Genomic DNA, 23,358 nt, shown 5'->3' with positions numbered 1-23,358 from the left:
TGGATTTTCTCATAGTTATTTGTTGTCTAACATAGGTCTTTCATAGGTTTCTTGTTTTTGGACTAACCCTTTGATGGACTAATGAATTTTTTTTTAGGATTGCCTAAAATTACTTGTAAAATTGTTATCAAAAGAGTACATATCAAGTACTTATGCTAAAAGGGATACTAATTCTTGTTTGCAGGGCCGCCCAAAGAAAAACAAACAAATCAAGCATGATTATTTTTATTTCATTTCATGTACATAAAACTTGTGAGTAGGTTCTTTTGGTGGTAGGATAGTATGCTATTCACCCTTGAGGTGAATCAAAAATATTGACCCACTCTTAGATCTCAAAAGTGAGTGGTAAACTCCACTTTTTAGTAGTTTTAATTAATCTTCTTATTGTGTCTGTGAGAAGTGCTTAGAATAGGAGAGTATGCTCTTCACTCTTGAGATGAATCATAAATCTTGGCCTCTAAGTGTGGATCTATTTTTTTTTATTTCCTAGAGAGGTATTGCTTTTAGAGGGCATTCTATTGGTAGAAAGATACTCTTGTGGTCGCGAGGTCCATTACCTATGAGGAAATTAATAAGAAAAAATCTTAAGTCACTCTTGTGACCATGAGGTTTGTTACCTATCACAAGATAGGGTGTCCTATTCATAGATGCAAGAGGAGTGTTGCAAATGGCACCCTTTCTAAACACCATTATAATAGAACCTACCTTATTTATCCACTCAATATCTTGGTGCAAGGATCAATCCTAGTGGACTACCTAGATCATGCCAAGATTTTACACTCACCATTTGTGTCCCTTTGGTTGTGGTAATGGCACCTCCTTGAAAAATCCAACATCTATTGTGGGAAACCTCTTTGTATGAGGTGAGGGGGTATCAAGAGTGGGCCAAGTTATTGAGTAATGAGTTGTGACCTTTGGTAGTTCTGCTTGGAATTTATTTTTGAATGTGGCAAGACTCATGCAAATAATCTCAAACATCAAACATGGTGGTAGTGTTCATAGGATTTTTCATTTTCTATCCCAAGTGTTTGTGTTGGCAAGGTTTCTTTGTCCCTTGTTCAATTATTTGGAGACATATTCATTTCCCCTATTGTTTTCAAACCATTATGTTTACTACTACAAACTAAATTTTTATTTTTTCACTACTACATTCTTGTCTAACATACCCAAAAAAGTTGAACTAAAACAAAGATATTCTAGGGTATCCCATGTCCTCCTAAGAAAAATCATTAAATACTTCGCACCTATGAAAGTATTGATCACCTTGCAGTAAAAAAACTCTATCATATGCCTGCTATAAGTTCTATCACACCCTTTGTCAGAAAGTATTGTATGACCAAGAAGTATCATTTGACTACTGAGAGAAATATCACACATATTATTTTCTAAACAACTATCAAATGCTTTACTATGAAATATTGCCTGGTTCTTGTTGCTGTCAAAAATGAGTTTAAATTGTGACTTAGTTGAATTCAGGGTTTTCTTCCCTAGTCTTACCATGGTATGGTCTAAAATCTTCATGTCAAGTATGGTCTAAAGCTAAAAATATGGTTTATTCTCTTGGATGCAAACTTAACATCACTCTCATTCACTTGTCAAAAATCTTATTACCTCATTCTCTTCGCTATTTTGTATTGTGCTTCTTGCTCAATTTTTTAGCTAGAATCATTTTTGTTGTCAATTCTTGAGCATTCTTGACACACCTCTTTCTCTTTATTTTGAGAACTCATCATTGTGACTATACAAGTTTTACCCTGAAAGGCTCTATTATTCTTTCTATGCTAAAGAATAACCCTTACATTCCTAGGCTCCAATTTAGTCAAGGAAGTCATCCCTCATTCACTTTTGAACAATTAATAACTCCAACTAGATGTTCTTGATGGAAAACTTGTGAGGAAGAACTTATCCCTAGTAAGTAGGAAGAGGCTAACCCCACCACTTTACAAATTTGATAATTTCTTTGATATCCCCTTTGACACACCTAGGGCTCTAGATAGCATTTCGCTAGCCATATATCCTTGGCAAATACATGAAATTAAGAAAAATTATATCTTTTTCAACACACTTATGCCACAACTAAACTATGATCTTAGAAAATAACTATTTACCTCATTGAATGACATGGCGAAAAGTGCTTATCTGATTGAGGATTTCATCATCAAGAAGGGTGACATTATCCTTAATAAAGATGAAAATGGTAATGGAAATGGGAAAAACAAAGGCAAACTTTAGAAAACCTTCTAAGAAAATGAAGCCTTCAGCTTTTTCTATGATCATCTTTGGTATATTTTTTCAATCCTCAACCCTTCTAGAAGCTTAAAAAGAAGACCAAGTTGTTAGCGATTGGAGAAGAGGAAGATAATAATGAGGTCATTTTAATTGCACCAATTTCTCCTAAGAGATATGGAAAAAGCTACAAAATTTTGACAAAAATGGGTTATTGAGGTCAAGGATCTTTAAATAACAACAAAAATTCTTTGGATGAACCCCTAAGTCACATTAAAGGATGGAAAAGTAAAGACACTATAGGCTTAGGATACGGTGTTAAAAATAATTTGCCACAGTTTGGTAGGGAGGTTCCTACTAATAGTGAGTTTGAAGATGGTACTCAACATGCCACTACTACTTTGACACATGAAGAGGACCTCACTCCTTCTACCTCCCTTCTTTGGAGAGAAGACATATCATTCTATGATCATACTTCTCAAGCATCCATGTCTAGACAACCTAATTTTGATGAATCAAATGTTGAAGATCCCAGTACTGAGAGAATCAGAAGAAACATAGCTCAACTTGTGGCTCATGATCAAAGTATTGACTCTCAAGAATATGAGTGTGAGCCCCTCTCTAATTCTTCTTGTGACCTAGGTGTGGATGTGATATATGCCTATGTTACCCAACTAAACATAGTTGAAGAGCCTCATGTAGGGTTGAATGAATCTCTAGGTCTCCTAATTTGGACTCCTTTGGAACTTTCTCTATAACTTCAACCTCTCTCATTACTAGAGATGACTCCTCCCATATCAACAATCTTGAAGCTTACACCTCACTTGCCCTCATACACTTAGATCTCATAGATTGGTCTATTGAAAATCAAAGACTAGAGCTATCATCATTCCAAAATGATTGTAAGATTTCATGTTACCTCAATGTCATTGAACCCATGGTGTCTTACACCAGCAAACTAATAGTCATCATGATTGAGATAGACATCCAATACCTTAGTCACAAATTAAAGAGAAAAGTAAAAAATAAGCATTCAAATGGTGAAAACCACCGTGTGGTGTTTGAACCAAAGATTAGTAAAAACAAAGATGTATCCTAGGGTGAAAACCTCTTTGAGGTGCTTGAGGATGAGGTATTGGGTAGTCTTCCAAGCTACTTCTAGGATAGATCATCAATTTTGAGAGAACCAATGTAGCCAATCAGTCTTGGTGTAATAGAATCTCCTAAAATTATACATATGGCTCAATCCCTATCTTTAGAGGAAAAGGATCAGTTCACTTAATTTTTTCAAGAAAATAAGGTCAATTTTGCGTGAACTTATATTGACATGCCTGGACTTGATACATGATTGATTATGCACCATCTCTCTATAGCTCATGACATTAAGCATGTTAAACATAAATTGAGAAAGATGCATCCATATGTGTCTCTCCTTGTGAAACTTGAGTTAGAAAAAATCCTAAGTGCTAAATTTGTTAGAGTTATTGATTAGGCTGAATGGATCTCATATATTGTCCTTATTTCCAAACATGACAAATCCATTTGTGTATGCACTGATTTCAAGGACTTAAATAAACCATTCCTAAAGGATGATTTTCCACTACCAAAAATAGATATGATAGTAGACATGACTATAGATTATGAAATGTATTCCCACATGGATGGCTTTTCAGTGTATAACCATATCAAAATAGCTCTTGGGGATCAAGAAAAAATAGCTTTTACATGTACATGGGGAACTTTTTGCCAGAGTATCATGCATTTTGGTCTTAAAAATGTAGGATCTACATATCAAATGGCTATGACCACAATATTCCATAATATGATGCAGAAAAACATGGAAGATTATGTTGATGACACCTTAGCAAAATCTAAACAAAGGAGCACTTACTTGTCTGACCTAATTCTAATACTAGACCACATGGAAAAATTTAAACTTATGCTTAATCCAAAGAAATCTACTTTTGGTATCACATCTAGTAAACTATTGGGGTACATCATCTTAGCTAAGAGAATAGAGGTTGATCTAGAAAGGGTCTAAGAAATTATGGAGATGCCACCTCCCAAAAATATTATCCAACTAAGTAGTCTATAAGGATTCCTTCAATCTATTAGGAGGTTCATTTCTCCATTAGTTGATCAGTTACAACCATTTAACAAATATCTACAAGAGGATCAACATCTATACAAAATGAAGAATGTGAGAAAAGATTCATTCAAATGAAAGATTACCTATCAAAACCACCTATTCTCATGCCTCTAATTCAAGGGAAACCAATAATATTATGTATTTTAGCTACAATGAATTCCCTACGAGCTTTGTTAGCATAGCATGATGAAAATGGAAAAGAAAGAACCATATACTATATCAGTCACACATTAGTACCTTATGAGCTCAACTATAACATCATTGAGAAATCTTATCTCATTGTATTATTTGCATCACAAAACCTTCACCACTACATGCTCACTCATACCACATAGCTAGTTGTCAAACTTGATCCTCTAAAGTATCTCCTAAGTACGGTTGCACTTATAAGTAGACTAGAAAAATAGATGATAATTCTTTCTGAATTTGACATTCAATAGGTTGAGTTTAAGGCCATTAAAGGACAAGCTAATACTAATCAACTAGCTGAATTTTCATCACAGATATTGCTCCTACGCAAATTGATTTTCCAAATGCTTCAATCATGTACATTACAAACAAAACTTGTAAGATGTTCTTTGATGGATCACATACTCAAAATGGTGTTGGTGTTGGGATTTCCTTTGTCACACCTCATGCTTACACTATCCCAAAGCCCTACAAACTATTGTTTCCATGCACAAACAATATAGCTGAATATGAAGCTCTGCTTAATGGAATCAAGCTAGCTCTAGAATGGAGGATAATAGAATTGCATATTTATGGATATTCTCAACTTCTCATTAATCAAGTGAACAATGACTACCAAAATAAAGATAACAAGTTAGTACCTTATAAGAAGTTGGTTGGTGCCTTAAGGAATTACTTCACATTTGCCACATTCCAGCAAATTTTGAGAGCATAAAATAAAGTTGATGATGCTATGGCCACTTTGGCATCTATCTTCTAACTGCAAGAACATGAATCTCACTTTGAGTTCCTGATGGAAGAATTGTATCATCCCGCTTATGACTCTCCTACTTGTGTAGCCAAATAATTCTTCAAACCTTACACACAATGAAAAATGCCAACTTATTTGCAATGCTTCTAACTACACCCTTGTCTCTAGTGACTAATATAGGAAGGGTTTAGATGGACCACTCCTTGGGTGTTTAAAAAAAGATGAGTCTAAAAAGTAATTAGCTAAAGTCTGTGATGGTGTTTGTGGGTCATGCTCTAATGGCCATGCACTTGCTCTGAAACTTCTTAGGGTGGGTTACTATTGGTCGACTATGCAAGTTGATGTTGTCAATACTAAGTCATGTAAAATGTGTCAGTTACATGGAAATTTGATTCATGATCCTAGGCATGAACTTATTCCTTCTATCATACATTGGCCTCTCCAAAAATGGGCCTTTCACTTGGTCAGTAAGATCCATCCAAGTTTCTCTAGCAGACATAAGTTCATAATCATAGCAATTGAGTTTTTTACAAAATGGGTTGAAGTTGTTCTCTTGTCTATTGCAATAGGAAAACATGTTGCTATATTCATACTAAATCACATCATTTTTCACTATGGTATCCCTTCTTCCATAGTTACTAACAATAGAGGTGGTTTAAAAATAAGGACCTAAGGCAACTTTGTAAAAGGTTTAAAATCAAATAACATTGGTCCTTAATATACTAACCCCAAGGAAATGGTCGCATTGAGGCTTCAAAAAAAACATTGTTGAAGATCTTTCATAGAAAAAATCATAAGTTAGGTAGAGGTTGGCACTTACAGATCAATTTGGCATTATGGGCCTATAGAACAATCATACAAACTCCCACTAGGGCTACACCCTTTTCACTAGTCTATGGTTCTAAAGTTGTCCTTCCTCTAGAAGTTAAGATTCCTTCTATGTGAGTCTCTTTACATGGATTAATCATTGATGAGGACCATAAGGCTATGAGAATTCATGAGCTTGAAGATTTAGATGAATGTCGAAAGGCCACTTCTTACCACATGCAAGCTTATCAAAAAAATAATGTCTATCAGCTATAATAAGAAGTTCCATCAGTGTGAATTCTAAGTGGGTGAACTTGTTCTTCGAGAAAACCCCAAGAATTAGCAAAACAATGAACAAAAGGTAGATTCAAGTCAAACTAGTTGGTTCCATACATTGTTATTGTAGCATTAGGATCTGGTGCATATCAGCTTTCTACACCTGAGGGAGAATAGCTCTTCAAACCTATCAACATTCTCTGTTTGAAGAAATTCTATGCTTAAGGCTTTCATCGCTCAATTGTTTGTACATACTTTATGATCCTGAAAAATCCCAAAAATTTATATATGATGCTGAAAAAATCCTAAAAATAGAAAATGTCTTGAAAAAATGACCATCTTAGTGAAAACCTAGCAATGGGAACTTTGATGTATCACCAAAAAAATCAAAAAAATTATAAATACAAAAAAAATGTAAAAGTCCTAAAAAAACTATAAAGTGGTGAAAACCTAGAAACAATGTTACTTGAGACCCTTGCACCTATGTCCATTAGTCCTACTTTGTGCTCACTTGCTTCATTTCACCTTGCCAAGCTTGGAATTGACTCTTGTCTAGGTTTGGGGGGCATAATTTCTTAGCTTATCAGGGTCTCTTCGTGTGTTGGTACTTATTTAGAAAACTTGTCTAAATAGTGTTTCTCAACACTTCCCCTTGACATCAAGTGTTTCTCAACACTTTTTAGATACCTCACCTATAGTCTCGGATGTTGTGATATTCCTCACTATCAGATGTGATTCCTAAAAGAGGTGGCCATGAGAATCACACACACACACTCAAGCATTAAACTCACTAAGACTCGATTGACTTTACTTTCTTTGTGTGTTGTTTGTGATGATTTCTTTGTTGAGTGTTCCCTCCCTCATAATCTATCAAGGATGTCATGTACTAGAAGACCAGGGGCATGAGGTATGTTTTACTTTTTTTCTTCTTGTGTGTATACTTTGTCAATCTAAAGTGTTATGAACATTCATGCTTTTTCTACTTGACATTTTGGATCTACAATGTATCATTTCTGTCTATTTCTGCAAGACCACACTCAAGGGTTATCCTAGCACTCATTCCTTGATACAGGTGTAATATTTCTATACTAAACTTATGGAATCTACCTGCATTACTCATCTTGACCTACATTTCTTTGATTCTTAGGCTAGATTCACACATACTTATCTAATGCAGGTCATATTCATATTCCCATAGTTATACTAGTGAGCATTCTATAATCTTCTAATGTCCCTAATAAAGCTCAATGATGAAACTGGAGTCCAATTTATGTGTCCCTTGCAAGAACCTCTTTTCATACTATTTTGAATTCTAGGAACATTATAGCTTACTCTTTCACTTTACAAATGGAGAAATCTCTATCTTCATCTTTCATGGACACATCAACTAACTACATTCATCTTTTCTAATTTCCTCTTGATCATGTCTTTCAATCCCCATTCATCATATCCACTTCATGATTATTCTATTCCTTTTATCACAAGGATTTAATTTAATCATCATATCTAATCTATCCAAGTATCACATTTTCAAATCACAAGTGCAAATCACAAGTCTATATCATAAACATGAAAGCTAAAAGACCTATGAGAGAGATACATCCATAAGCATATAAAAAAACATAAGCATACATAAGCATGAGAACATAAGAGAAATATCACATGGAAACATAAGAGAAAGTACTAAAACATCCATACAAATCTATCACATGAGCATGAAAAGAGACAAGTACATGATGATATCAAATCTAGTATCTCATATATCTCAAGATGAAGCAAAGAACATACACATATAAGATCCAAAATCTAGATCATTGTCTCAAAAATATACATCATCAATGTGTCACAAGGACATCAGCTTAGACCTAGTCCTAAACCAAAGACTAACTCCCTCTCTCATGAGTAGGATGTGACTAAGGGGGAGGTTCTTGTTCCCTTGCAAGAGGTTAATTAGATCTACTTGCTCTCTGAGTAGAGAGGCACCTACTATCCCAATGGAACTGCAGTTATGTAGACCCCATGATAGTAATTTGATCTCACTCCTTATCTCTCCAAATCATGATAAGCATCTACTAGATCATCCCATAAGGCCCTCTCTCACATGTCATCCTTTCTCTCACATCAACTAGCTGCTAGTCTCTGACCACAGTGGTCATCCTTAGCCCTTGTACCTCTACCTCCAGCACTCAGATATGTGCATCTTGAGGATCCTCCCCACCTCCCCCTACATGATTCCCCTATCTCAACTCTACCCTCTCCACCCTTTGGTGTCTGACTAATCTCTCCTCCTCCTCAAGATCCCCCTCCTCCTCCTTAGCTTCCTCCCTCTTATCTCAACTCTAAGACTGTGTCTAACTACTTGAGGCTCCCTTGGAGCTACTCCCAACCTCCATCCTCCTAACACCTCTCCCCGAACCTCCACCACCTCTATCATCTCCATCATCCCCTCCCTAACCTACCATCTAAGGTAAGTCATCTAGCATAGTAAATCAAGGAAATAGGTTCCTTTGCATCTCATATAGGTATGCAAACTCTACCCCTCCATCTGCGACAGTGGGGAGATAGTCCCATAACTCCAGCTATAATGTCACAATGTTATGTAAGGTTCTCTAATAATTCAGCATAGGGAGACATCCAAGGCTCTCCTCACCCCTCAACCAAGTATACGTAGTGGTCTCTATAGATACGCCTTGTCAGTGCCCAAACTATCCCCATACCCAGTTGATCACAAAACACTCCACAATATTTGAATATCTATTGATGAGAAGTCTTCTATAAAACATGTACCCTAAATCATCAATGGCATCTACCCATCTCGTACAATATATGTAGGGCATCCATTTAAAATAAGATAACTCATCAAAAAGATGAAAATAGTACATCAAATCACCACTATGAGACTATGGGAAGAAACTAGTCTGTCTGTAGATAAATACATACCTCAACTGTTATGGCTGTACCCATGGTCAAACCATGTGGCCCCATGCCTAGATTTTGGCCAAAAATATACCATATGTCCAAGTCCTCCCATCATGGTATAGCATCTCATGAAGCTTTTGATACATATCTGCAAGGACCCATGGTCCCCATGCCATCCACCTTGATCGACCTACTAGGTCTACTACCAATCTACCCCAACCTAAAGGGAAGCCCTTCTAGCTCCTATCCATCACTAGGGTCTGGGCTACTAGAGAACACACAAGACATGCTACATCGTATCAATCTCCATACTCCTCTATCAAACACTTCCAACTCAAGTGCCTATCTAGAATGGTGACATCCTCAAAAATATTTTGTACTACTTCCCTCCCCTATGTCAAGGTCTAATCATAATATGCATGCGACACACAAATGCTCTTGTCAGTAGTCATCATATAGAAACCATGACCCAGAAGAAAAAATCTTAAAGCCTATCTATCATACTGTTGGCACCCAATATAGACCCAGTGATTAAAATTTTCAATGTGGAATCTTGAACCTCTTTGAACTAAAAGCAGTTTAAAATGGTTCAATTTTCTCTCACAGGTTCAATAGTTTATTCTAAGAAGTTCAAATGTACAATCCATTAGCTTAGGTTTAGTAATTCATTTACAAGTCATAAATGCAGATCCAAGACAAATTTTGATATGTAGGTTCAATCTCCATTTTAGAGGGGTTCAACAGTTCAAGGTTCACTTCTAGGTTTGGCAAGCATGTCAAAAGTCCCAAGTGTTTTGAAATGCAGGTTTAAGTGATTCCATAAAGGCCATAGGCACAAGTCTAGTGGCCCTTAATAATACCCCAAATCCCAATTTCCCCCAAGTTTTGGGAGACTAGTTCAAATTGGTGATTCACATTCATTGGTGAATATTTGAAAAGGACTTCATTTGGGCATTTTGAGCTATTCCTAATATTGGTAAGAAGTGTTCGGAAAATCATCACGAGTATTTCTTCCTTCCTATTCTCTACTATTTTGATAACCAGATGGTAAAAGAAAAAATCTTAGCTTTAAAGTGTCATGTTCTCTCTTGAACTTAAAAACCTATTCATTCTCAAAACCTAACTTGTTGTAAGGTAGTTACAAACACATTAATGGTGCAATCAGGAATGATACTTTTAGTCGGAGCAAAACTCAACCAAAGAGTGGCTTTTCTTCAAGAAACATTCCCTTTCATGATTTGATGAGAAAAAACCCCCAGCATGTGAAATAATTAATCAGTTGAATAACATGTAGTGATCGATCTTTGAATTCATAAGCACAGTCATATTGGTGATGCTTGAAATGTCATAGAGGAGTCAAATCAATGAAATGAGATTGTTCATTAACTAAAGTCTTTGAAAATACAATAGATATCAAGAGGTAGTAAACAGTTTGAAAGAGGAGGTTGTTTGATAGAGATACAAGCACACATCCTAATCATGGATTTGCTTAGGCTATCAACAAAACTTGAGCTACAAGTTTTATGAATAACATTTTCAATGAATCATATTACACATCATAATAGATATGGTATGGATTTAGGAAGATTAATGAATGGGCACGAGCTTGTTGGAGCTATTTTGTTATAAATAAAAAGTGATTCTCTGCCATCGATTCTCATCAAGCTTTTGTGTTTGATGAAAGGTTCATATGCTCTACTAGCCATGGAGAACTATTTTGTGTCTTTGGAGCATATCCTCTAAAGTTCAAATGAAGGATTCATTATATATATTGAGATGAAGAGATAGGGTACTTGTTGTGATTAAAGTGATTATGATTCTGAATGGGGTTGAAGACACAAATCAAACTGAATGAAAGCTAAAGCAGATGCAAATGCATGTATTATATTTGACTGAGAATCATAGACCAACACAATGTATAAACATTGGTCTCAATCATGGATACTCGGTTCCTATATTCATTGGGGGTGGCTCTATTAATATGTATTAGCCTATTCATATTAGACACAAAGTATAACACCATCGGTTGCTAAGAATCACATACACAAGTAGAGCCTCCCTGTTATAACAACGTATCCAAATTCCAAAAGGCTTGAGGAAGATGTGACCAAGCCTTACATAATCATAATGAAGACTTTGAATGAATGTTGAATAATTTTTAGAACCCGTGCCTTCTACACCTTTCTGTGTGGCTTCATGATGAATGACAAACATAGTTTCTTCAAATTAGCAACTTCAATAATTCACAAGGAGACAAAGTTGGGTCAAGGTGATATGAACTTCTATATCTGACACACATATTCATGTCAAATCATATAAAAATAGTACTAAAGCTCCTGCCTCAATAACAAAGTGCCATAGAATTTAAAGATGCAGTTATCAAGTGTAAGAAGATGTTTGACTTGTAGAGAAATATTTAAAAGTATGACAAATGCTTCTTGTGTATCCCAAAATCATTCGCAAAAGATAGAGGTACCTCATATCAAATTGAAATCTAGTGTTGTTATGGTCTACCTCAATTATGAGTAGGTTGTTCAATAGAATACTCATAAAAATATTGGGATAATAGTGATGAATGGAGTAAAAGAGATGTGGAAAGATCACTAATTGACATCTGTAGATTAATTCCATATATTTGTCCAAATCAGATGCAACCACATAGAGATATTGAAACATTGGTTAATAAACCTTGGATATTTTCTCACATACAAGGATATTATAAAGTTGAGGGGTCATTGAAATAATTTTCAAAAGTCATTGATAAACATAAACTTGCAATAAAGTTTATCTCATAAAGGTATACTGATGGGGGAAGAATGAGAAACTTCTCAAAAATGTGTAAAGACCCAACATTCAAGAAACATGTTCAAGAATCAGTTGTATAACCGATAACCATCATTGAGAGAGAAATAAATATGCCAGAAAAAGATGTAATGGGGGTTCTAGTTCATCTAGTTCTTTTGAGGGAGAAAAAGCATACTTTGGGGTTGTGGAAGTGTAGAGTTTTTTCTTTTTTCTAAACCTTCTATTAGGGAAAGGGGAAAATCTTGATTTTTTAGCATAATGTAGGGGAATGAATTTTTGTTTCTTCTAAATGGTGATTTTGATGCAAATGTGTAATCAGATCTGTATAATCTTTTTGCATTTTAGAGAAGGGAGATTTGGGAGATAATTGCACACCAAAATTTTGAGTTTGGGTAGTTTTCTTCACACTGATTGTGATCTTTGTATAGCTTTCAATTTTCTCTAATGCATTATAGTGTCACTATTTTTTGAATATGTTTTGGTTTCAAGATATCTTTGAAGCTTTGATTCATCACTTTCTCAAGAGGATGGAAGATGTATTCCTTGTTTTCATTCTTTCTATTATGTAAAACCTAGATAAATGGACTTTGTGTCATTTATTTTCTTTTAGCTACTTAGTTTTTCCTCATCTATTTCATGTTTACAAATAGATGTTTGTAAACTTTTGTTCTTTCTGGTTAAAAGAATCCATATTTATATTTCTATGAATTCATTGTAAATCATACACGAGGAGTTGTACCCAAATAAATTCAGAGGGCGCTTACACTTTTCAATAGCAAAGTGACCCAACTGTTAGTGCATATTCAGTCTTCCTATCTAGGCTTTTGGGGATAATTTATATGTATTTCATTGGAGGACAATCTATTCACTAACACATACATATCAAGTCACCATGGCATGGTATTGGTAGGATGCGATACACATCCTCCAAGGTGATAATAGCCTCTCTAGTGGGAAATTGAAATATGTTATGCTCACTATGCCACCTCTATACTAAGATTGTAAGCAAACCATGGTTCACCCAAATATGGGGCATCTTCAATAGCCAACCAAAACCCAGGGTCTCTAATACCTCTCTATCTCAATCATTAAGGTAACGTACAACTCGCAACCCCACCATCTTGGTGGCTCTGATGTACAAAGAAGGAAAGACCATCTACATAACCAAAAGAAGAAGAAATAAATGTCATTACCAATCATGATCTCAAAAAAATATAAGCACATAAGAAATCAAAATCAACACAATCAAATTATACCTTTAAAACATGTGAGATTGCTCAAAAATTAATGATGTGATACTTTCCACAATAGTCATATGATACTTCTAAATGATCATGTATTGTACAATACTTTACATAATAGGGATGGGATAGTTTTTTATTGTGCAATACTTCATATGATGTTGTGCGACTAATGGGTAGCCCCCATATGATACTATCTCTAATACCTGTGTGATACAATTTAGTTGTCAAAAGTATCATGTGATAGTTTGTATAATACACATGTAATTCTTTAAGATTATTACACTATACTTCACACCAAACCAATAAAAACTGATTAAAACAAGCTAAAAACATGCTATAAATGACTGAAAAGCTTCAAAATTTTGATGACTCACCAATGCACCGTACTGTAGAGGTTGGTTATGCAACTGGTTGCACTTGAATTGATGTTGATTAGTAGAAATCCCTACCTAAGCCATAGCTATCTCTCTCTAATCACTCAAAGCTCTCAAATTCACAAAAGAAAAATGAGTAAAACATGACCCTTGGACCCCTTATATAGTTATTTGACTCAATTTTGACCCATTTTTCAAACTCCTTAGGATTCCACAAAAATTGCATCCCTAGCTAATTTTGATGTCCTAGATCTAGTTTCAGGATTGAAATTGAGATCTAAGTTCATCTTGATGGTCAAATTTGCATTTTAAAATTTCTTCTTATTCTATGCAGTTAGCTGACCTCTTGAAATCTAAATATTTGAATCGTCATGAGGGTATTACTATTTCTTCACATCTTTGTCATTTCCACTCTTTTCCATCCTCTTGGATCCCTCCATGTCATCTCTTTTTCATCTTTCTTCTCACTTTGACCTAATCCTATGGCTTATTTTTTTGGTCAAACTTAGTCAAACTAGGGCATTCTATTAGTTCTTAGTGGTCACTCTTGTGTTTTAATCACTCATATATCATCATGGACCTTTCTTTATCTCAATTTTGTCATATCTTTCTCATTTTTGTATCCCCTATATGTTATTTTGATTTTGATCCCAAGAGGGTAGGAATATTCTATTATTACTACAAATTGCTTGCTTGTTATGGCTATCTATTTCTTAGGAGCATATGCTTGACCTTTCTATTTTATCTTGATTTGTCTATTTTTCTTTATGTTAGTACTCTTCTTGAGTTCTAATATAATTTCTCTCTCCTAGTGTTCAGTATTGTCACTACTAGACTGTACATTTAGGATTTGCTACCTTGCTCTGCATTTCATCCTTCAAAATCAGATATCTCTATCTATTTTTGCCTACTTGATTTCTTCATTCTTTGATGTAATGTGTTCCCAAATTGATCACATATTAGTCAAAGAGGGGAAAAATTAATTACCCAAAAATGGACATCTAGACCATTAGCCCCCTTTTCAACATTCTAGCTAATTTTTTTAATTATTTGCCTAGATCAAATCTTTAAAAGTCAATTTATTTGATTTTATCCTATAGTTTTACCACTATATCCAAAGTTCATATTTAATTAAAATGAACATTTCCCCCCTTTAATTATATAAAAATACCCTTTTCACCACTTATCCTAAGTTGAACACATAAAGCACTTTCCCCAATTTGAAAATAAAAGAAAACGACTTTTTGTCTCACATGGAGATGAAAAAGTCAACTCTTTCTCATTGGTGTAAATATTCTTGCAAATGAATAATGCTAAAAATCAACCCCCACCCTTTAGCATTCATCTCTTGATCTTGATCTCAATTGTCTATACATCTTTAAAAGGGAGAGCTCTCTTCTCAACTAAGGATCCCAAATTTGAATTATTGTTATGGTGCAGGTTTTCTTACAGATTTTCTAGGAGCATTTGTGGAGAACTTCTATATTATCTCTCTTTCATTCTTGCATCCTCATGCTAGTTTAGCTTCATTTGCATTATCTTAGTTTCCTTATGCAATAAAATAGTTCACTTAGTTTAATTAGAATGGTTTTGTAATACTCTCATGTTGCTAGCATAGTTGCATTTCTGCATTCCATTTAGTATTGTTACATTTGCATTGCATTTCTATGGAAGCTCTTTGACACTAGCACTCTTTCTTTTGTCTCAAAATCTTTCATCTCATGGTTTACTAGAAAGGGCTACATTCTTTAGGCTCAGTTGAGAGCCATTTTCATCCTCCTTTGAATGCCTTTGCACTCCATGAATAGGGATCTCTGGGCCGCCATCCAATCCTTCCAATCTATAGGTTTCTTTGGATAGAATGGTTTAGATAAGTACACATTTCTAGTGCACACCAACTAGCAGTAAGAATCATAGTTTTGGATTAGTAAATGGGTGGATGGATTGGTAGTGGAGTGAATTTGATAAAGGGGTGTTGAATGGTCTTATGGGATACTACGGGAATGAAATCTAGTATTGTGAAAATCAAACCCAACAAAATCAAGAAGGAAGTTTGAAAATAGATAGAAACCCTTATAGAATTGTTCTTTTTGGACATTGGACTTTACGGACAGCTAGGGTACCTAAAAGCAACAAAATCTTAAAGCTTTCCCAAAAGGATATTTGTGATGAAGTTTTTTTGTAGGTTCCTTAAGAAAGTTTCAGAGTAATTTGACCAAAAGTTTATTTGGAGGCCTAATTGGGGCTATTAGGCCAATTAGCCCTACTTTATTTGAAATGAAAAGATCAAGTATGGAGTAAAGGGTACAATAACTAGTTAAGGTTAAGAATAGGGGGATAAGAAATTTAAAGGTCCATTTATCCATGAAAGTGTTGAGTGGATAGTTTGAGGAGTCTTGAAGTGGTTTGATGGTGTAGGGCCAAGAGGTTTGCTAAGGAGTTAGACTTGGTGGAGAGTTTCTTGGGAATAGGAGAATAGGTTTGAATATCCTAAGGTGAGAAGGAATCTAGAGAGACACCTTAGGACTCTAATAGAGGTCCTAGTGTAGACCTAGAAGTGAAGGTCTAGTTGAGAACCCTAAGAAGTGGGTTTCTTGGAAACTCCCCATTAAGGTGCTACTGATATCAAGGATGGGCCTAGAAAATGGTTAGAGCTAGCACTAGAAAGATGACTAAAACTACCCCTACTTATGTTAGCCAAATCAAATAAGTTGTGTGGAGGATGGACTAGTTAGAGATGCAGGATGCAAGGCTCCTCAAGAATATGGGATAGGTTCCCTTTAGGTGTTCTAGTGTTGTTTGTGTTATTTCTCTATTTTTTAACAATTGTTTTTGGTCCTCTCTTTTTTTGTCTATCTTTTGTTCGTTGGTTGGCTTTGTTTTTTTGTGTCCTATTTTTCCTTATGGGCTTAATTCTTAATATTTAAGGTTCCTTGTACAAGGTTTTAGGGGCACTTCAAAACCTATTTTCTTAATAAAAATTAATTACAAAATTTAAAATTTTCACAAATGGAGAATATCATTCCTATCATACTTTTGAGTCTTGATAATCTTTATTAGTCAGATGATAATGATTAGATTACTTATTTAGACAATGTTGTCATAGTTAATTAAAAAAATGTGTTCCTTTGATTCCTAATTTTGCAATTTTATCATCTTCAGTGTTACCTTCTCTATAAGTATGTTTGTAGTTAATATTGTTAAAGTATTTTAACAAACAAATAATTCTTGGTAATTTACAATTTAAAAACTATTTATTGGTTAATCCTTTTATAATGGCATTAATTACAATCTAAGGGTCTCCTTCAATTTCAAGTTTTTTAATTGTGAGAGGTCTACATATGACTAATCCTTCTAATAGGACTTCTATTTTAGAAATGTTATTTGTGGCCTTATCTATAGCTCTTGCAATCTTACCACATATATCTTTTTTCCAATTTTGAACGGTGCATTCAATGCCACTTGAACTGAGATTTCCATGGGAAGCCCTGTCAAAATTTATATTATACCATTTTTGTTGTGGTGGAGAGCATATGTAGTGTTGTCTAGCCACTGAAGATTCTTCATCACCATTACTATAATGAGGGGGGTTATTTAGATTATGCCAGTCATTTTGGATCCCATTATCCCATTGATAAAATATGTTATTTGAAGATCTAATCTGTCTAAGTCTATTATTTGTAACTTCTATATTGATTGCTTCTATCTTATTAATCATATTGTTTATTTCCATCATTTTAGCACTAAAGATCCTATGGTTGCATTCCTTCCCTAATTATTAGCTTAAAATAGGTGGGGCTATTTTGGTTAAGAGGTAGAAGGTATTATTTAAGGGTGAGCAAATGGGAAATTCAATAGGATATGATCTACAATTTCTTCTTGTGCTTCACACAAGACACATCTAGAGGGACCTTTAAAGCCTATTTTCTTAAACCATTTATTTTTAGGATACATTATTGAAGTGCATCCTAAGTAAACATACTGAGTTAAGGCAAGCACAACTTATCCCAACATAACTGGAGTGGAAGTTTGGTTTGGTCCCAATTCTATTTTTTAACTAAGGAATAGTATCCATCTTTAACTTTGTAATTACCAGTTTTAGAACCCAACCAAACAAGAGAGTCAGCAATTTTTTTGGGATTGATAGTTCTAGAAGCCAGAAGGGCGGATGATTATTATTTCTTGTCAATACTTAGGGGGGTATTTTCTAAATATTTTCATTTTCATTCAAGACTTGGATCTCCTTCAGGGAAGTCCACATAGTTACTCAAGGTTCCTTGCATTAGTTGGTGGGAGTGATCCTGATATTTTGGGATATAACTTTAGAAAGAAGAGAATAAGTACCACAAGAATCCTTCCAAAATACGGCTTTTTTACCTAACCCTATGTCCCAAGATATATTTTTTGTAATAATATTCATACATTCCAACATAAAGTTCTATATTTTGGAGCTTCTTAGTATATTATGGGTGCTAAAGATATTTTTGTTGTCATTGGGATCGAGGTAATTTTTTGTAAAGAGTCTTACCCCACTTAATTTTTGGGTTTTGAAACATCCTTCATATTAGTTTGGCTCCCATAACCTATTTTTTCCATTTTAGTCTTTTTATTCCCAAGCCACCATTTTCAATAGGTTTACAAATTTTCTCTAAACTAATTAAATCAATTTTTCATTGTTCAACACGCCTTAGAAGAAATTTTTCATTTTAAATTCTAAAATGTTAAAAAATTTATTTTCTATGGATGGGTCAGTGTTGTTGTCATATGAATTGTTAATAGAATTATTTATATAATTATATAGTTTTAATTAATATAATTATATTACTCTTAACAGTTTATATATAATGGTTAGATAAAATTTGACCAAAAATTGCAATATAGAGGAGCCTCCAAAAAAGGCCTCTTATAATACCAATCCAATCCAACCAATCATATTTTAGATAAAGAAATTTCATAACATAGAAAATTAATAAATAAGTATCAATTCTTCAGAAATATTCAGTTTATGGAAAAATAGTTACACTTGATTGGTGTAAAATAATATAACAATCTTACTAATTGTGAACAAGTGAATGCAATAGTATCTTGCCTACGACAAGTACAGTAATATTATTTAAAATACAATCAATGGTCCTGTCTAAATTAGAAATAATAACCCAATCAACATATAAATCACATTTTTGACAATCATCAATCACAAATAAATAATCCTTGCAACATCTAAAATCCACTATACTATACTACAAGAATTTTTTTAATATTATCAGAAATAATACCCAACATATCATCATCATTTTGGGTTTGTTGTATGCATGTTAAACGTCTAAAATATACAAAATCCTAATCATTATTTATATATATATATTATGGTGCATTGTTCAATTTAGGAAGAATTGCCTCTACTATGTCAATTTCTATTAGCAATAGCCTATGCGCATAATTGGCAATGTGGGATCAAAATCCAACTAAGAGGAATGGAGATTTTAATAGACTTACCAACCATTCACACTCATATTGTAGCATATATTAGATTTTTCATTGAAGATACCAATGCATATTATAATTGGAGTTTATATAGAAAGATATTGGGATCATAGGTTATACATTTAAGGTCACTAAGAATATTGAATCATAATCTATATACTGGATCAGGATATATTGAGATTGCAACATGTATTTTATTGAAGAGGATCTCTCTCTCTCTCTCTCTCTCTCTCTCTCTCTCTCTCTCTCTCTCTATATATATATATATATATATATATATATATATGTTTTGTGGAAACAATCCCAAATCCCATAAGACTAGACATGAGACCTTACAAGTGTGAGCACCATACTGACAATTGAAGATAACCTTTATCACTTGAAGAATCACATTCAGTTATGTATTAACTCTATCTTTCCTCACATCATAGTCATTACTGGGAGCATTAAGTATCAATTATAATCCATATAAATATCAAGCCAAATGAATCAAACTATCATCATAAGTGAAAAAGAATAATATACATTGCATATCCCATACCTATCTTACTATTAACATACCTATATCATGTGTTAACTCATATAATCTCTATTAATTTTTCTTACAATATAAACATTTGATTAAAATAGTGTGAGATATTTAGGTGATTGTCACAACTTTTGGAGATAGTAGAAAAGGGGACATTACATCTTCCTCCTCCTCCCCACTCCTTATTCTTCTCCTTTTCCTCTACCACTCCTCCTCCTCCTCATCCTCATCCTTCTTTTTCATTTCCCCCTTTTCCTTCTCCTTCTCCTTCTCCTCCTTCTTCTCTTACTCCTTTTCCCCATCCTCCTCCTCCTTCTCCTCCTCAGTGTATTCCTTTATACACATGTCTTTTTGCTTCAAGTTCTACAATATCTTGAATAAATCAAGTTCATATTCATTAGATATGAACTTATCCTTAAGTTTGATAACCGTTAGATTCCATCTAGTGATCCTCATCTCACCTTCTTCTTCTCTATCTCTCTGCAACTCTTTCCACCACAATGCAATATGTTGTTTCAATTCCATTTGTGTCAATCTTACCCTAAGTGGGTCTCCAATGTCCTCAAGGTCAAAGTAGTCCTTCTCCTCCTCCTCCTCCTCCTTCTTCTTCTCATTCTCCTTCTCCTCCCTCTATTTCTCCTTCTCCTTCTCCTTACTGTTATCCTTATCGTTCTCCTTTTTCTCCTTCTCCTTCTACTCTGTTTCTTTTCCTTGTTCTTCTCCTTCTCTTAGTTGCATCTAGTTTAGGTTTTTCTTTGTCTATTTTTTATCCTTCATAGCATCTTCTTGTTTGTCCTTTCCTCTTGAGTTACTCTAATATTTCCTTTTTAACTTATCTTCTACCTTCAGGGAATATCGATAAACATCTTATACTAACTTTTTTTTAATGTGTGAATCTCATCTTGAATGTTAAACTTCAAACCATTAACATACATAGCCACCCTTTCCTTAGAAATCTCTTAGTAACCAAATCTAATGGTAATCTTGGAAAACTCCTCAGTGTATTCCTTTATACACATGTCCTTTTGCTTCAAGTTCTGTAATATCTTGAATAAATCAAGTTCATATTCATTAGATATGAACTTAGCCTTAAGTTTGATAACCGTTAGATTCCATCTAGTGATCCTCATCTCACCTTCTTCTTCTCTATCTCTCTGCAACTCTTTCCACCATAATGCAATATGTTGTTTCAATTCTATTTGTGTCAATCTTACCCTAAGTGGGTCTCCAATGTCCTCAAGGTCATAGTAGTCCTTCTCCTTCTTCTTCTTCTTCTTCTTCTCATTCTCCTTCTCCTCCCTCTAGTTCTCCTTCTCCTTCTCCTTACTCTTATCCTTATCGTTCTCCTTTTTCTCCTTCTCCTTCTACTCTTTTTCTTTTTGCATCCTCCTTATCCTCATCCTTTTATTGCTTCTTCTCCTTCTTCTTCTTCTTCTCCTTCTCCTTCTTCTTCTTCTAATTCTTCATCTCCTTCTCCTTTGTATTCTTCATCTTCTTCTTATCCTTCTTCCTATCATTCTTCTTCTCATCTTCTTCTTCTCTTCCTCCTCCTCCTCCTCCTCCTCCTCCTTCTCCTCCTCCTCCGTTTTCTCCTTCTTTTTCTCCTCCTCCTTCTTCTACTCCTCCTTCTACTTCTCCTTCTTCTTCTATTTCTCCTTTTATTTTGCCTTCTTCTTCTTCTTCTCCTTCTTCTTCTCATTCTTATTATTATTATTATTGTTATTCTTCTTCACCTCCTTCTTCTCCTCCCTCTTCTTCTCCTCCTTCTCCTTGTTCTTCTTCTTCTCCTCCTCCTCCTTCTCACAAGTCAAGAACCACATCCGATGATATAAAAAGTGACACTCCTTTTTCTATTTCCACTAGGTACACTTAGAAGGATAGTAAAACAAGAGTTATAAACAAAAACAATTTCTTGTGATCAAGGGTTGCTCCTAATAGAGTCTTGTTTATTGAACGTAAACTCTTTTTGTAGATTTACTTGGTCTTTTTATCCATGTGAACAATGTTGAGATTCATAGGGGTTCAAAAACATGTTGAGATCCATAGGGGTTTGGTTTATTTTGAGATTAAAAGGAAAGGATAGTAGCTGCTTAACTATAGATAATTCAAGTCAAAATTGATCTATAAATTAATTTAAAGTTCATTAGGTCTTGTTGTGTTATTTACACCCTAAAATTTGGTTAGCTTCCCAATTATAAATGTGAATGCTTGTGTCATTCCTTTTTTGAAATTATTGTACCTTTATCTAATTGAAATAGAAATGGCTTACTCCAATGACTCAAATAATCATTTTAGAAAATATGTCATGCCAAAGCTTCAAAGCCAAACATAGGAGAAGGCTACTAAATTATTGTTTTTTGTGCCAATAATATATTGATGCAATAGGGTGTGCTATAAAGATAAATTTGTACAATAGACTGATGGAAAACACATAAAATAGCAATATTTTTACTTTTATTAAAACTCAACATAATAAGTTTCAATAATAAATTTTATTTACTTAAATAGTCTATGAGATCATAGAAAAGACAAAGACATGAATGTTTTTAAAATATAACTAAGCAACACTTATCCAACATGATTAAACAGATGCTTCTCCTTCCTTCCCTCTCATCTTTCACAATTACCTGTCTTGCGATTTGTAGGGAATTGTGCTAATGCAATGCAACTCTTGTTTATAGGGTGTCCACAACCATAAGAACTCCCAACCAAATTATACAACTAAATAATAACCAATCTTGAATGATGCAATTCTAATTTAATTTTTGTCAATGTAAAAGATTGCTCTTTATCCTTAATAAAACGAAGTAGGTACCTTCTCTTAATATGGTTAAACTTTCTTAAGATATTGATATCGTTTACAAATGTTAATCACCTTTTTTTATTATGATTTATCTTGCTTTAAGTTAATTATTAATTAATTGTCACATAAATAATTATGTTTTATAGAAAATTACTTGCTTTTCAGGCTATAAAACACCATAACAACATCACCTAGATCCAACGGGTGCTAAGTGTTCCATTTATTCTAATGAGAGATGGATTCATGTTGAATCATTACTCATGAAACATGGGTCAACATCACCTATCCAATGAGTGCTAAGTGTTCCATTTATTCTCATAAGAGATGGATTCATGTTGAATCGCTACATGAAACATGGGTCAATGAGTTTGACTCAAAATCACACTTTAACCTTGATAACAATATCACAACTCTATTTCAACTAAACATAAATAACTATTTTTAATACTAAACAAAATAACTATGAGTTAGGGCCCACCCGGATTCGAACCAGGGACCGCCTGATCTGCAGTCAGATGCTCTACCACTGAGCTATAGGCCCGTGATGACTGCTAAATTTATATACTAAGAAATAAATACTTTATCTAGATTCGGCAAACCATTCTTAGTTTTGTATGCATACTTAATCCCTTTCGCTTTGATGGCCAGAAAGAGCTGTAGCAACTACTTTCCATGAGGAGCAACTAAATGCTTTATTGTAATCTCCAAATTTAATGCAGTGCACAATCTTTCTGACAACACTATACGCTGGAAACATTTTAAAACCACGGGGGAACAATTTGAATGTTAACGTCGATCAACC

The 23,358-nt window shown here is 34.3% G+C and overlaps 1 non-coding gene across 1 annotated transcript; it reads right to left on the bottom strand.

Annotated features, from left to right (window-relative positions):
* Positions 1–23,025: 23,025 nt before the first annotated feature.
* On the bottom strand, positions 23,026–23,097 carry TRNAC-GCA (transfer RNA cysteine (anticodon GCA)). The gene has a single exon. It is a non-coding gene; the product is annotated as a tRNA-Cys (tRNA).
* Positions 23,098–23,358: the final 261 nt, after the last annotated feature.

Source organism: Cupressus sempervirens, chromosome 2 (genome assembly GCF_028749045.1).
Source record: "Cupressus sempervirens isolate cs-2001-9-10 chromosome 2, ASM2874904v1, whole genome shotgun sequence".
NCBI classification, from domain to species: Eukaryota; Viridiplantae; Streptophyta; class Pinopsida; order Cupressales; family Cupressaceae; genus Cupressus; species Cupressus sempervirens.
This window is presented reverse-complemented; position numbering and strand designations above follow the sequence as displayed.